The sequence below is a fragment of the Eubalaena glacialis genome, chromosome 8, assembly GCF_028564815.1.
Source record: "Eubalaena glacialis isolate mEubGla1 chromosome 8, mEubGla1.1.hap2.+ XY, whole genome shotgun sequence".
Classification (NCBI taxonomy): Eukaryota; Metazoa; Chordata; class Mammalia; order Artiodactyla; family Balaenidae; genus Eubalaena; species Eubalaena glacialis.
In genome coordinates, this window is record NC_083723.1 from 122,521,012 (window position 1) to 122,527,085 (window position 6,074).

Consider the following 6,074-nt stretch of genomic DNA (forward strand, 5'->3'; position numbering starts at 1 on the left):
ATTCCTCTACAGACTGAATGTCAGCTGTTTGTTTGTTTTCTTTTTTCTTCTGTGTGAAACTAATTATCCCTCATCCATCTGCTTTTTGTCCTGTGGATTTATACATTTTTATTGCTTTATTATAATTAGGAAAATGTTATTTCTAAAAATTGTATAAGTGAAAATATAGACATAAATAAAGTAAAATTAAATAGCTCTGACAGATATGTATTGGGTTGGCCACAACGTTCGTTCAGGTTTTTCCATAAGATGTTACAAACGAACGTTTTGGACAACCCAATATTTTAGCAGGGAAAAAACACATTTTTTTCCCCCAAGGAAGTAAAAAACTCAAACCATATCTCCAATCTCCGCAACCTCAAATGTACTGTTTGCACTGTTAAATGTATAGGTTTTTTTAAAAAAAATTTTTATTGGAGTAGACTTGATTTACAATGTGTTAGTTTCAGGTGTACAGCTGTACAGGGTTTTAAAAAACATAAATATTCTGAATTAAACCCAGGATATTCATAATTACTAAGGATTGTTCAAAATGTATATTTTCTCATTGTTTCTAAATTATGTACTTTCTTCCCTTACTATTTGTGTGTTACTTAAAAAATATGTTGTAGCTAAGAATTATAATCCAAAGTATTAAGCACTGATAAACATATCCTTTTATACACACGAACCATGTATTTCAAAATCTTTTAAAAATTTGATGCTTTGGTGAGAAGCGCAATTGAATAATAAAGTTGTCTTTACTGACATTTTATAACATTATAAAATAAATATTTTTTCGGTATGAAGAAAAATAACTTCCAATCTAGAATTCTGAACCCAGGTAAACTAACATTCAAGCAAGAGGACAAAATAAAGACATTTCAGATGTGCAAAACCAAGAGCATTTATTGGAGCAGAGCCTCACTCAATTAAGAAGGAGAAAGAAGGGAGATGAACCCGGGGAGAAACAAGAAAATGCAAAGTTGAAGGATGACTCCCCTGTGGTACCTTCTCTCCTGAGCTAGGGTCTGCTACTTGATATCTTCATTTAGAGATCCTGTAGGCTTCTCAAACCAAACACGGGCGAGAGGGAATTATTAGCTCTCACCCTTAACCTGCTCCCCGCCCCTCAACTGTGTTGCCCAACTAAGTAAAGGCACGATTCTCCCAGCGACTCTGCCAGACACCTGCCAGCCACTGTCAATTCATCCCTTTTGTGTCCAAAGCCCACGGCAAGTCATGCCGGCACTTCGGTAGGATGTATCAGCATCTGAGCCCATCTGGCCGCACACCATCAGGACTTGCAGTCAAGGCCCTACTGTCTGTCCCCCACCAAACCCACTGTCACACTCTCCTGACAGGTCTCCTTTCTCCCCGTCCATCTACTTCCACTGGGCACCAACGTGATCTTTTCAAAAGTGAGTCAGATTCTGTGTCCCGCTTGGCTCAGTAGCTCCCTGCTCTGGTCGGAATGAAATCCCAAGTCCATCCTCCTTGGAACCCACAGGAGCTGGCCCTGGCTGCTTCTCCCCCCAACCCCTTCTTTTCTTGTTCCCAGCACTTGCCCCCAGCCATACTGGTCTTTGCTGTTCCGCCAAAGCATCAAACACACTCCATTTTGGAGCCTGGCACCTTTCCCTGGACACAGGCCAGGGCCCCTTCCCATCACTCACGGCTCTGTCCAGAGTCCGCTCAGCAGCAAGGCCTTCTCTGGCCGCTTTGTTTAAATTGCACCCCATCATTTTTCAGCCCTTTGCTCTGTTTTTGTTTTTCTCACGGTCCCTATTATGACCTGCATTACAGCAATATAGATTTTTGTTAATTATCTGTCACCCTCACCGTGATGGAAGCTCCAGGAAGGCGGACCCTTCATCTGTTTTCTTCTGTGTGTCTGGCGCTTAGTGAGCTCTCAAAACTATTTGTTGTATAAATGGATGAATAAACGTTAAACAAAGAAACGGATCAACACTCAGACAAAGAAGTTCACCCTCACCTATAGGGTGGGCAGCATGCAATCCACGGAGGGGCTGAACAGAACACAAAGGTGGAGGAAGGGTGAATCTGCTCTCTGCTTGAGCTGGGACATCACTTTCTCCTGCCTTCAGACTTCAGTGCTCCTGATTCTCTGGCCTTTGGACTCAGACCAGACCTTACACTATTGGCTATCCTGGTTCTCAGGCCTCCAAGCTTGGATGGAACTACACCACCTGCTTTCCTGGACCGCCAGCTTGCGGAAGACAGATGGCGAAACCTCTCAGACTCCATAATCACTGAGTCAATTCCTCATAATAAATCACTTTCTATTTCTATATAGAACTATATGCATCCTAGTGGTTCTGTTTCTATGGAGAATTCTGACTAATATGGTGACCCTATGTCTTAATTTGCTTGGGACAGTCCCAGTTGATGCTTGTGGTCCCAGCATCAATATGAACAGCATCCCTTTTCTCTCGCAAAGGTTTCCTGGTTGGATGATAAATAGATGGTTCTCCAACACATGATGAAAGTGGAATTACAAACTAGCGGGGAAAGTGCCAAATTGTTCAACAAATGGTACTGAAATAACTGGTTTTCCATATTAAAAACAACAACAACTACTGCTACTGAAAAACCCTCACCACACAGAAAGGTAGATTCCAGATGAATTAAAGACCTAAATGTGAAAAAAATTTTTTAAATTATTTGAATTAAAAATAGGAGACTTTCAGGAACAGTTCGTGGAACTTTCTGAGATGCTGTTCCCGGCTTATACTCCTCAAATTTGCCTCAAATAAAATTTTCCACTTCTTTCATAAAAAAAAAGCAATGGTGAACAGGTGCCCTGGGTGTGACTGCGAGTGTGAAAGGGCCTGGTCACAGATGTGTGGATCTAGAGCAGTGGTTCTCAAAGTGTGGCCCCAGACCAGCAGCGTCAGCATTACCTGAGAACATGCTAATCAGAAACTTTCAGGGGGGAGCCCAGTCATCTTTGTTTTAACAAGCCCTCCAGATGATTTTGATGTACCCTAAAATTAAGAACCACGGGTCTAGAACAGAGTTCAGAGGATGAGCAGTCTGATCGTGGTCCTTGGTTTTCATCCTGCCTCTTCCCACCAGCTCTGGCTGACCCTGGGGCAAGTGATAGAATTCCTCACCCATTCCCTTGTTGGGTGTTTCAGTACCTAAGTCTTCCTGTAGGTGGCGCAAAAGAAGCCGATGTAGATCTGTGGCAGTGTTTCTCAAAGTGGGGTCTCCCGACCCTCTATAAGGAGCTTGTTCCTAACCCCAGATCGCATCTGCATCTTTGACAAGCTCCCAAGATGATTCTTAAGCACAGGAAATCTGAGGACTGGCCCAAAGGGTGCAGCCCATGCACCAGATCAAATCCTGGGGTCCCCATTAGCTTTTCCCTGTGGTTCTTGAGCTGCATGGCACTCTGCTCCGCTAAGCCCACATTCTAGTCCCCTTGATGGTCCCGAGTAATTTCTTCAGAGGCTCCCGTTATGTAGTCTTTACATTTTCTGATGGATGGAAGATAGGGACAAGAGGAAGATGAGAGAGTCATTGGTTTAATTACAGGGTCCTGAACCCAAAGTCAGGAGGATGGATTCAGGTCCTGAGCCTATCTGTAAGGATCTGTGTGTGCTTGGGCAGACCAGTAATCCTGAATCTCTGTTTTCAGATCCCATTGTGAAGGGCACAGACTAGCGACCCTGAAGTCCCTTCCTGCTATAAATATCTGTGTCATTGCTTTTCCAGAAAGAGCAGGGAGGTGGCTACAGGGAGGGGGGAACTGTTGCTTATTTTACATCAAGGAAATAAAATTAAAGTGAGGCCAGCTTGGCAGCTTTCAGCAGGTCCAGCGTGATGAACATCTGTGGCAAACATTTATAGGAATGTTGGGCATGGCTGCACAGGTATAAGGTAGTACTAAGGCCTGAACCTATGTCAGGGGGTATAGCTCAGGGGTAGAGCATTTGACTGCAGATCAAGAGGTCCCTGGTTCAAATCCGGGTGCCCCCTGCTGTCCTTCACTTTTGCTAGTTGGAGCTGGTGTTGAAGGTTCAGCTCCTTTCCCTAATACCGGGCCTCAGTATACCGAGCCTTCTCAAATCTGGGAAAAAGTCCAGGATAACTTAAAGCCCTGTCACCGAGCACTACAACCCCAGAGTGATAAGTTCCTCCAACTCTGACTTTTTAATTTCACTCACCACAGGTCTTGGTCTACATAGGCTTGTTTCTGCATGTTTTCATTGCCCTAAATCAGTGCTGTGCCGGTTAGTGTTTAACAACCAGCTCTTGGGGGGAGAGGAAGCACTGATTTGTAGTGTTTTCCAATTTCATGGTGTAAATAATCTCACCGTATCCAATGTCAAGCCACAAACATAAGATCACTGATCATGGAGTTGGGAAGACATGCTAACAAGTGACTCTCTGGTGCAAGGCAGCTTGAGCACACCACTGTCCCTAATCCATCTTCTCTATAGTGGCATGGGCTCTGTGACCCGCCCCCTCACTCTATCCTCACAATGCTTACAGACATCAGAGCAGTGGATGTTATGGAATCATCCATTTACTTAAGACATATTTGAGTCCTAATCAATGCCAGACACAGGAAAGACAGAGCTCAGCAAGAACTGTCTGTTGTGAGCAAAGGAGTCAAATTAAGAAATTGTCAGGGGCTTCCCTGGTGGCGCAGTGGTTAGGAATCCGCCTGCCAATGCAGGGGACACGGGTTTGAGCCCTGGTCCGGGAAGATCCCACATGCTGCGGAGCAACTAAGCCTGTGCACCACAACTACTGAGACTGCGCTCTGTAGCCGGCGAGCCACGCGCCTAGAGCCCCTGCTCCACAACAAGAGAGGCCACCGCAATGAGAAGCCCGTGCACCACAATGAAGAGTAGCCGCTCCCGCAACTAGAGAAAGCCCCTGCGCAGCAACAAAGACCCAACGCAGCCATAAACAAATAATAAATAAATGGTCAAATGAACGATAAGGATAGCTAGACAAAAGAAGTGTGCTAATCCCTTAAGAGATTTTAAAGTTTAGGGATTCTGAGACTGAGGGTGGCACGTTGGCACGAGCTGGAAGAAGGGACACCTATAAGGAGGAAGCTGACCTCAGCAAGATGATGGGACATAAGGCCCAAAGCACAGGTAAGGCACTTACCAAGGGGCACTGTGGCCTTTAGGAATCCTGAGATCAGATGTTGAATTTTAAACTGTCCTTTTCCATGGCGTGAAACCTTGTCATATCTTCAGATCCTCAGGACAGTGGGCTACACAGACATGGGTCCTGTGTCAGTGATTCCTTGGGTGTGGAGGAGGGGGTTTTGCCCAGGTGTGGGGCTGGGCAGGGACTGAGAGTGGTCTCCCGCGGCCTCTCCCTGGAGGCCAGGCCAAGATTGTCAACACTGTATCCCAAAGTTCTGGGAGGTGACGAGCAACAAGGCCAGCGGAGACCCATGGCAGGCTAGAGCGGCTACAGGGAACAACTCTGGGATTGCTGGGCCAGGCATTCCCTTTCCCCAAAGAGTCCAGAGGAAGAGAACTGTCGGGGCGCAGGAGTGGGGAAGGGCTCCCTGGGCGGCAGGCGCCTCCTCCTCGTTGGACCCGGCCTTCCTCTGCTCCTGTAAGCCTCTGTCAAGCAGAGCAGGTTTGCCCCAGAAGCCCACCTTCTCCGAGCTGTCCTAACCGGGGTCCTCCAGACCAGGAATGAGGCTCGTTGGGCTCAGCCGGGGGTCCTCTCCCCGGAGTCCGCCACTCTCCCCCAGCCCCGCTGCTTCCTTTCTGACCTGGAGAATGGTGGGCTCACGCTTCGTTCATTCATCACATTTACTTGAGGGCCTGCTACGTGTCAGGAACTTATGGGGTTACCACAATCAACAAAATAGACCAGCAAATAGTCACACAGATCTAGCGGCACACGGGTCAATGCTATGGCGAGCGCGGGAGCGGGGTGACAGATCTGAGCATGTGCTGGGGTCAGGCAGCCACTCTGACCCACACACTATCCCAGCCGAGCGGTCTGGCCTGCAGCCCCCTCCGCACCTCTCGGGACCCGCTTCCCCCACGCCTCCCCGGCGGCCCTAATCAAGGTCGGTTTACGGGATG

The 6,074-nt window shown here is 47.0% G+C and overlaps 1 non-coding gene across 1 annotated transcript; it reads left to right on the forward strand.

Annotated features, from left to right (window-relative positions):
• The first annotated feature begins 3,912 nt into the window (after positions 1-3,912).
• TRNAC-GCA (transfer RNA cysteine (anticodon GCA)) lies at positions 3,913-3,984 on the forward strand. The gene has a single exon. It is a non-coding gene; the product is annotated as a tRNA-Cys (tRNA).
• Positions 3,985-6,074: the final 2,090 nt, after the last annotated feature.